This window comes from Triticum aestivum, chromosome 4B (assembly GCF_018294505.1).
Source record: "Triticum aestivum cultivar Chinese Spring chromosome 4B, IWGSC CS RefSeq v2.1, whole genome shotgun sequence".
Classification (NCBI taxonomy): domain Eukaryota; kingdom Viridiplantae; phylum Streptophyta; class Magnoliopsida; order Poales; family Poaceae; genus Triticum; species Triticum aestivum.
The window spans coordinates 654,068,449-654,079,040 of NC_057804.1; the positions used below are offsets into that span (position 1 = coordinate 654,068,449).

General features: G+C 41.4%; 1 pseudogene; it reads right to left on the reverse strand.

Moving 5' to 3' along the window:
- Nucleotides 1–5,251: 5,251 nt before the first annotated feature.
- LOC123093917 (putative lipid-binding protein AIR1) lies at nt 5,252–5,613 on the reverse strand (annotated as a pseudogene).
- Nucleotides 5,614–10,592: the final 4,979 nt, after the last annotated feature.

The window sequence follows — 10,592 nt, forward strand, 5'->3', positions numbered from 1 at the left end:
ATGTTGCTTTCCTATCTACTATTCTCATACCTGATTTGGCTTGCTTGTGGTGCCTTCTGTTGTATAGATGTGTTGTTATGAACCACTGTTTGATCTGCACCCCTGATAGAAAATACCAAGTATTTGCAATGCTTGATTGTTATGCCAACTTTTCTTAGAATCTTGGTGCATGGGCCATACAGCGATCTCCATACTACAATTTAGAATTATAAGAAATTGCATCCTCTATTTACTTAGGCATCTAGGTTTGTATTTTTCTGATGTGGTTTTTGCTTTCTGGTCATTTGGTACCGTGCTCCATGATGTACTTCCTGTCTATCACTGAAGATTCAAACACGCCTTCAGTTTTCCTGTGGCAAGTTGACATGGATGAAGCTAAGAATATGCTCTTCTAAATACTGAGGAAGTGCTCATAATCATGGCTGTGTAAGCCTACACTAGGTTGTGAAGGCCAAGACTCCGTTGAGGATGTCCAGTTATGTGACCAAAAAAAATTGATGATTGACATTATAGCTATGCTGCATATTTCCCATTATGCTAGGTTAAAGTTCCTATCACAAGCCGCATCATTTAACTGCTCCTAATCTTATAGACAATTCTATTTTTAATTTTCTTTTGTTGTCCTCTTATGCGTAGAATAATTCAAAATCATTTGCCACATTTATATATTAGTGTGGGATTATTCTCTCATCATTATTGTTGGGTTGTTGTGTGCCCCTTTTATCTATTAGATGCTTTCTCTGCCTTATGGCCTCACTCTCTCCTGCTCTCCTAAGGTACGTTTTGATTGTGTGGTCTCGGAATTGAATTGCATGGTATTGTTTGATAAGATATTCGAACAATTTTTGATCGCGTGGCATCCAAATTTCAGTTGCTTGGTAGGTAGTTGCATTGTTTGTCACTTAATTTCATGTTTCAGATCTTACTAGGTTTGATTATGTCTTGGCTTGGATAGCGGCGCAAGTAGAGAGAGGATGTTTGCCTACTACTACTCCCATCATCCTGGCTTACAGGTCGCCTTTGTCATAGAGACGGACGGGGTATCCCGCCATGCCTCACGTAGCTTGCAGGCCATGCTGCTGCCAAATTAGCCTTCCCTAGCTATAAGGGTTTCGGTACTTTCAGCTCCTGCGGGTCATCATATTGTTAATGTGTCAAAGTAAAGAGAAAAATGATGCATTGAATTACTAATGAAGTGGTTTGGATGAGATCTGAAACCTCTCACTTTTAATGTTGGAGATCGTTATGAACTGAGTGTTTTAGAGAAATTCAGTTCACATGAAGCAAGAGAAATGCATGTAGCATACATTGAGTGATTATTAACCCATTGTGATACTGAGAAATTGATAAAGAATATATTTATTAGCTTGAATGTTTGACGTGGACTGGGAGAATCTCAGTTGTGATATGTACATAAATCTTCTATTTGTTTTTCATGGTACTGAATGTCCTGATGTATACACATCTGTTCTGTTTGTCTCCTAGAAATAACGAAATGGCCTATATATGTTTAGTTATATTATGTTGTCGGTGATGTGTGGTTCTGGAACATGGAGATCAACATTAAAGTTTTTGCTATCTTGAATGTTTACGTTTTTTTATGAACCTATGAGAGCCAGCTTTTCCTATTTCGCACTCCTGCTGGCTTGCTTTTGGTGTTGTATAAAAACTGTTTTTGCTGAATTTGACGAGGATCAACTGTCTTGCCTTGCCTTCAAACTAAATGTTTCTTCTTTGTCATGAGCATGCGAATCAATTATACTATATGTACTAAACCCATTAGTTCGGAGGAGTACTGTAATTTTCTTTGGATGTAACGAACGCTTTGTGGTATATTGATATATTACATGCTGGACCACGACGTTGGTCGAGGACATGATGGCCAGCCTCAGCACTGGAGGTGTTATGAGACGGTCCGAATGATGGTGGGTACGGATAAGAGGGCCACAATAACAATCAAGGGACTAAAGAGTATTAGATATGTGTCTCCGCCTTCAAAATTAAAAGGGGATCTCATGTTCATGCTCTTACTACTGAACTTAATGTGAGGTGATTAGATTTTGTGGTCTCAAGAATGCAATGAACTCATGTTGCTTTATAATCTCATGGCCATGATGAACTCAATGATGTCTTGTTTTTGGTATAAGCTAAAGTTTATTCTTATTATTGAACAAGAAAATATGTTGTCCTGTTGAATGCATGTGCAAAATCAGGCTTCCGGCTTCCTACTATCATACTATTTGATCATTACCTGCTTGACCATAGCGTTGGGGCCGGCACCCCGCGCCAAGGCGCGCTGCCTATCTAGTATGTATGCATGGCAGCGGTACGAGCTGGCACATAACCTGATCTTCAGGGTCACGGGAGGAAAATATAGGAGATTACATGTGGCCATGCATGTACATGCGAGCTACTACCAGCGCAGAGATGTCTACTATACGTTTCGTATTTTGGTTTATTATACTGGCTCGTTGGCATGCATGGACACATACGCTACACCTAGCTGTCTAATTATTAGTTAATTGTCCCCTATGGGCAGTGGTTGTGCTGGCAAATAATCTACCATTCTTAATAAGTTGCTCCCTCCTACAAAGCATTCTTTTAACATGCAGTTGCTCCCCACAGTGGTTGTGCTGGCAAATAATTTCAATGTTGACAAGGGAATTACACTGCTGTAGTAGCTAGTTTACAATATCGCCGCAAAAGAAATCTAGCTTACAATATTCATGTGATAGAGCTAGGCCGCTGTGTGAACAAGTGCACATGAAGAAATTACTAATTTTCTATTTTTCAATTATCTATAACATATTTATATTTTACTTGTCTTTCAATCTTCGGATCAACGCCTACACTTATCGTAGTTTCTGCCAACATCGCTCACTTTCAGTACTAATCTTCGGATCAACGCCTACACTCATGTTAGGTAATAGTATGCCATTTTAGGTAATCAATACCATAAAAGTATTAGAAAACTTGAGATTTAGTAAAAGTGAAATCATATGCTCTCTATCCACGGAAATGTTGTATTCCGTTGTTGAGCTTCTAGTCTAGGTAAAATAAATGAGTGTACTATTTGTTGTATGCAAAGACCCACACTGCGTTTAGTCTGTAGCAAACTGATTAATTACTAGTTTATGCAAGGATGAATTTGCAGCTCATGAATTTCTAGTGTATGCAAGGCTGAATAAGTCATCCTATTAAGTGTTATATGTGAAGGAAGAAGGATAGTGGGCATTGCGCCTTGGCAGATCTTTTTTTCCCTAGGGAGGCCTTGACAGATACTTAATGCTTAATAGTGCAACATATCTACTAATATTTTATTTGTGGAAAGTATGTTTTTTATTTAATATGTTTCAGAAACAGATGTTAATGTTAGTTTGAAAGTGAGCCTTAGTTGAGCTAAGCACGGGGCTGGTAAATATATATTCATGTTTTTCCCAAAAAAAACACAGAAAATGAACAAAGTAAACATAAATGCAAATTAAAGGTGAAGAAAGCAAAACATAAAAAAAAGAGAATTTTAAAAGGAAAAAAATAAGACAAAGGAGAACACAAAAAATGACACCCAAACATCAGACACGTATTGCGCCCTTCGGGCAATACATCCGCTATCCATCACATGAAGTCGTAGAAGCTAAAGAACAACCTAATTTTAAAGGAACATGTTTGAGCAGGGAAAGGGATTGCGCAAGACAACCAGGATAATAAAGGACTTTTTACTTTACTCGGGGGAAATCTGGAAGACTTATATTCTCTTTGTTTTCGCCCCTTGGATGCATTCTGATCTTCTTCCAACATTAGACTGGGATTTTATCACCTTTTCCTGCCTTGTAGCCACAAAAATTATATATATTACAAAAATAACAACGATTTTAGACTAGGATTTTCCATGATGAATTTTTTACATGCATTCATGCAAGTATACCAATATTATTTTGTAGCTAATTAATGAATGCCCAGCCTAAGTCGTGGAGGCCAATATAAAATTGCAGTCCCACACATCATCTAAACTCACACTCACTTTCGGCCCACTTCATCTAGCATTTTGAATTGCACGAACCAGTTTGACCGATACAAAAGAAGGAAACGCGCTATGTGACACAATAGAACACTCTCCTGCCTAAGATCGCACCAAGACATAAGCGGCTTCCACTTCTTTTGCAATGACTTTCATGCAAAATAATGAAACTCTAAACATTTACTATTCTTCGAGTAGTTCTGGGTCCGTAACTGCATGTAAGGATAAGATGAACTGCCCGACCGATAGAAAGATCGCAGCTCCAAGGTCTCGCATTACAGCTCCATTGTCATATATCCGCACGTCATTGGTGATAAAGCTATCGCCAACACTAAATTAATTCATCCTTGATCCGAGTTATTTGTTTTTCTCTTCCTATGATCCATATAAAACTTAGAGTTGACTTTGATCTAGGTGCATGTACTCCATCCCTTTCATAATATAGTGTGTATATATTTTCTAAAAATCAAAGATTTCAAACTTTGAGCAAGTTTATAGAGAAAACTATTTATATCTACCATACCAAATATATAAAATATGAAACTAAATCTTATGATGAATCTAATGATATATGTTTTGCATTCCAGACGTAAATATGTTTCCTAGTTTGTGAGGTTTGACTTGTCAAAAAGCTATATGCCTCTTTGATCTTAAACATAAGAATGCTGGTTTTATATTATGGAATGGAGGGAGTATATGTTTTAGGAGTGGATTATGACGCAGCAGAATATGTATAACACACAGGTCGAGTTTACACAATTTCAACATATTTCAGATGATACAAGCTAGGGGCATATAGCCGGTTCAGTATTTCACATGATGATAGTATTTCACATGATGATACAAACCGCCGATTACATGGGTCGTTTAATTGGACACCACAACATGACACACTTTCGAAGTGATCACTGCATGCATGCATAACGCGAATGCATGACACCGAACTTAGACATGCACGAGCCATATAGATGAAGTGAAACACAAACTCAACGAGTAGTATATACTCCCTCTATTCCTAAATATAAGTCTTTTTAGACATTTCAAATGGACTACAACATACGGATATATGTAAACATATTTTAGAGTGTAGATTCACTTATTTTGCTCCGTATATAGTCACTTGTTAAAATCTGTAAAAAGACTTACATTTTGGAACGGAGGGAGTACTTAGGAAGGTGCATGCATGTCATGTGTATACAGCATGACGTGCTTAGATGAGTATATGTTGATCGATCAGAGCGGGCAGGTGAAGTCGGGCGGGCAGGTCTTTGTGGCACTGGTGGAGCAGGAGCACGAGGTCGACATGGACGTTGAGGTTGATTTACGCCGAGGACCTTGGCCCTGATGGCGGTGCAGAGGCACACGGCCGCATCCAGGTCGGCCAGACCGGCCAGCAGCCGGCAGCACGGCTCGCTGGGTGGCACGTCGAGCCCGAGCTTTAGCAGGTTCAGCACGTTGGCACACACGCCCAGCTTCAGCGTGTCGATCGGGCACGAGCCGTTGGTCGGGCAGTGGGGTCCGCATCCGTTGTGCGCAGCGGCGACCATCAGGTTCAGACCGAGGAGCAGGAGGAAGAGCTTGGTCGATGGCGCCATGGCGAAAGCTTTGGTCGAGAGGTAGCAAGGCTTACAATAGATAGCAAGGGTTTGTAGGTGTTGTGCGTTTGTGCGTTTGTAGATGGCCCGGTTGCACATACATGCATGCAAGTGTGTTGATCCCATGATCTATCGTTCATACATGCATCAAGTTTCATTCTACAGCTTAACTTAAACTGTAATAAAATCCATCTACGTACGTGTACCCTTACCCTTATTGATGTCCTCAATCTCTGTGCGCCAACCAACAAAATGTTTAGAGCGAGATATACACCCGGCGACTTTCAATACTTGATGGGCATGCGTATTTTCAAACAAGCTCTAGTTGAAGATATGCGCTGAAGATATGTTGTGTGACGACTTACATGCCATGCCCATGCATGCTGTAGTTGCTACTTAGTTTGGTACCATGCACGGACACGTATAGCAGATGCATATTAATTTGAGAGCTGGAGAAGTCAACAATAGATGTTCCATAGCTAGCTTTAGCTTATACATGCATAGTTGTTGGTGTGGACACGTATCCAGGCCGGCACTGGTTTTTGTATAGAAAAATGTTCAACATGTAGTTGGCATTTCGAATAAATTTTCATCATGTATTTAAAAATTTCAATGTGTATCAAAAAAAAGGATCATCGTGTATACAGAAACAGTTCAATGTGTAGTAAAAAAAAGTAGACATGTATATTTTTAAAGTCAAAATAAAAACTGATAAAGAAATATGGAAAAGGGAAAAACATCGTGGAATCTTCCCAAAACTGAAAAAACGATAGAAGGTTTCATGAACCGGTCCATAGATGCTTCAAAAAACCACAAAACCTCTAACTAACACAATTATTTGGCCAGTCCACCATGTCGATCTTCATAGGCGAGCACAAGTTATGTCTCAAAATAAGAAGTTTTTAGCATTTGCAGTAGGACAGCCCCAGGAGCAGATGGACTCATGGCCTAGCATTATAGTCGTCATTTCCTGGCGCAATTGGATGTACATGAAGGCCAAAGGCCTAGTGCCCCAGCTGGCACTAGTGCCATACAACTGACACATTCCCTGTAAAAACGGTATCACCTAAGTTATCATTGAGGTACTACTTCTCCATCAGTAATCGTGCCACAAGACTATCCAGATTCTGGAATGTGCACGCTTGCTTGGCTAGATGAGCCTGGTTATAAGTTCTCATGTCTCTAAAACCCATGCCTCCCATAGTTTTTGGAAGGAAGCAAGCTAGGCCTTCTTTCCTTTAACCTCCCCCACTCCCCACATGTAGGATAGTAGCCTGCACAAAACCTTGCAAGCAATGGAGAGCGCTGCAACACGTTGATGTCACTGTGACTTGTGAGACCCTGGCATGCCATACAAAGAGTGTCAAATCCCAAAATCTTTTGATGCAAATGCTTCAATAACGACGGTGGGAATTTTATGATGGCCCTAGTATTTCCTTTGTTGAGTATATGGGCAGTTCTTCCATTTTAAGTGCATGCAATCTTGGTCTACAGACGTGTTACAATAGCGCATCAGGGGCAAAGTAGTCCTCGTACGGATCAACATGCCCATATGACTAGCGCCGATTCAATGCTTAATATCCCAACATGAAGTTGAGAGCTTACTCCACCGCACGCTTTATTTCTTGAAGAATCGCCATCATCGCCTCCGTTTGATACCCATCTTCCTCATCTAATGAAGGAAAATCCATGAATTCAACCTAGAAGTACACCTCATCAGAATCCATTATGTTTGAGTCAAAGAAAAAAACACAACGCCAAGAAATTTCGCTGTGGCATTTGACCGACCAGTTGTCGTGCACGGCCTCCGCAATGGATGCCGACGACAGGGGCGGAGGGTACACGGGCTATGGCCGAATCTGGCGGACTGCGGTGGCGGCATAGGCCGAGGAGAGCAAACACATGGGCAGAGCGGCAGAGGTCTGTCAAGGCATGGTCAGTGTCGGGTGGGGGGCTACTGGGGCGACGCCATTGTCCAAGAGAAGACGAGGAGGGTAAGATTGTGAAAATACGCAGGCTCCGTGTGAGGTTCGGGTGTTGGAGTCCGCAGTGGCGGATCTCTGGAGTTCCCCAAAGCTCCCTCGAGTTGGGGCTGGTCTGTGGGATTTCAGACACTCAGACTGACCCGTTCCAATTTGGTGGTCCGTGGTCGGTGCCTAAAAGTATCTGAACATTTGCGAACGTTTTGGTTTCCGCATTGAAGATGCCGTTACAAGTAGAACATGCATCTTCTCAATGAGAGTCATGAAACCAAGTTTCAAAGAAAACTTCGTGGAAACAATGTTTGAAAGTTTCGAAAAATCAGAAAAAATGGCATGTTAAGAGGGTGACGTTCTATTGCCATGCGAAGTTTCAAGTTCAAACACATTACCATTTATGAGCTATAAAAAGAACACATTCAGCTATTAGTCGCGATGTTTACTGTTCAGTAATATTCAAAGTTGATTTTGTTTTTTTCCATACCTCATAAACTGCAATGTGTTTGAGCTTGGGAATTTCACATGCTAATGGAACATCACACTATTAATTCCACATGGTTTTCATCAGTTAACTCCGAAACATTGTTTTCATGTGATACTCTATCCTTCTTCAAAAGAAAAAGAATAGGTAGAAGCCGCCACGCATGCAGAGCCCGGAGATACAACTATACAAGCACATTGTTAGACAACTTCGACATACTTTTATTCCAGGTACATATGCATGCACATATATATGCATGGCTGGTACAAAATCTCTACTTCTAATGAAGCAGTTGGTAGCCTGGTACGGTTTATTTTTGTCCGGTTTTTCTTCGTCCCACCACCAAGCACCCTTACCATGCTGGTTTCTTATCTATCGGTTTATTTTTTTCACTCTTTTATTGCAAATCAGCACTTTCCTAACATACAAAAGATCACGGATCTAACTTCGTAATTTATCCAAATCAACCGATCCTTTCATTAATGCAATTTGTTTTAGGAAACAAATAACAGATTTTCAGGAAACAAATAATCTCTACTCCTAAAAGGGGAGTCTGCGGCGGTGATGGTACATTGTACGTTGTTCGTTCGTCCCCCTCTTTCGCTCGCTCCCGCGCGCACGTATGTGGCTCTATACAGCCCAGTAAAATCCTCAACAATCCTCGTAACTATTACGCCGCACAATTTCCTTCCTTAGTTCCGTCCCCTTAATGTCTCGTTTCCTTCCTTGATATGTGGTCCCTTCTCCCCTACTCCCTCCCGTAACTCCCTCAGATTATATTTCCTTCTGCCACACCTCTGCTCTTCCTTCCCCCCTCTCGTTAACTCCCTCAGTTCGACACCTGGTGATGGTACGTCCTACGTCGTGATGGTGGTGACTGTTGGAAATATGCCCTAGAGGCAATAATAAAGTGGTTATTATTATATTTCCTTGTTCATGATAATTGTCTATTGTTCATGCTATAATTGTATTAACCGGAAACCGTAATACATGTGTGAATACATAGACCACAACATGTCCCTAGTGAGCCTCTAATTGACTAGCTCGTTGATCAATAGATGGTTATGGTTTCCTGACCATGGACATTGGATGCCATTGATAACGAGATCACATCATTAGAAGAATGATGTGATGGACAAGACCCAATCCTAAGCATAGCACAAGATCGTGTAGTTCATTTTGCTAGAGCTTTTCTAATGTCAAGTATCTTTTCTTAGACCAAGACAAGATGAGTCTACAACCTGATAAATGAAGTATTGCATGACATTACTCATATGTTACTCCCCACTATAGAGGTAGTAACATAGACTAGTAACGTCTAAGTTACTACTCCCTCCATCACGGTTCATAAAGCGTACATAAGAAATCTCTGGGACCAAGGTGTTCCACGATTGACTCTAGTTTCCTTTGCGTGCGACTGAAAAATAGCAGCGTAGTTAATAGCATGGCGCTTAATTGCTTAGGAAATCAATGCACAGTAACCCCATAGCCACTAAACGAGCAGCCATCACGCATGCATTGATGGAGATCGATTCCATGCATGCAACATTTCAACACACGCGTACACACTAGTGGATGGAAAGCACGACATGCATGGATGCAGCCGGTAATTGATCTGAGAAAGGCCTAAATAACTTAACATTAATTACCAGCGCGCCTTAAACCTGACAGCTTTCAGGTCGTGATCTACACACACGCGATCTGTGGATGCCTCGATCTGAGCCCAGGAGGAACTCGAGGACGAACAGAAAACACACACAAACACGGGAGACAGTTTTGCGACGCCTTAATTCCAGCGTCTTTTCTGTTTCTCTTCTTTTATTCAACAGGGAAAACAAACTGAGCGACTTCTACGCCACGACCCAACATGCTCGCACCATCCCACGGCTTCAGATCGTGGACTCGCTCGTGCTACGAAAACGCTAGACACGACTTGGCCGCAACGTGGACTAAGCACGCTTCTGGCCATACAGAAACATGTACGTACAAAACACGTACAGATAAACTCCTAGGTGTCTATAACTGAAACACAAAGAAGAAAGACGTACAGTCTTAGGAAACTAGGAAAGAGGACAAGGTTAACAACAACAATCACCTCCTTAAACTTGTCACTTGCCTTTCATTGCCCTCATGCCAATCCTCTCCCTCATCTCCCGAAATTTTATTCTTCCAAGCGGCTTTGTGAGTATGTCAGCCAACTGATCGCCACTACGGACATGCTCCACGGACACGGATCCTGACTCCACCATGTCGTGGATGAAATGATATTTAATATCAATATGCTTACTCCTGTCATGGTAGACCGGGTTTTTGCAGAGAGCTATAGCTGACTGGTTATCAATTTTCAGCAATACTTGATCAACCTCCTGCCCGAGCACATCAGCTAATAGCCTCGCCAACCATATTCCTTGACAAGCTGCATATGCGCCCGCCATATATTCAGCTTCACATGATGAGACAGCGACGACTTTCTGTTTCTGTGAGAACCAAGTGATCAGACAAGGGCCAAGATAGAACAT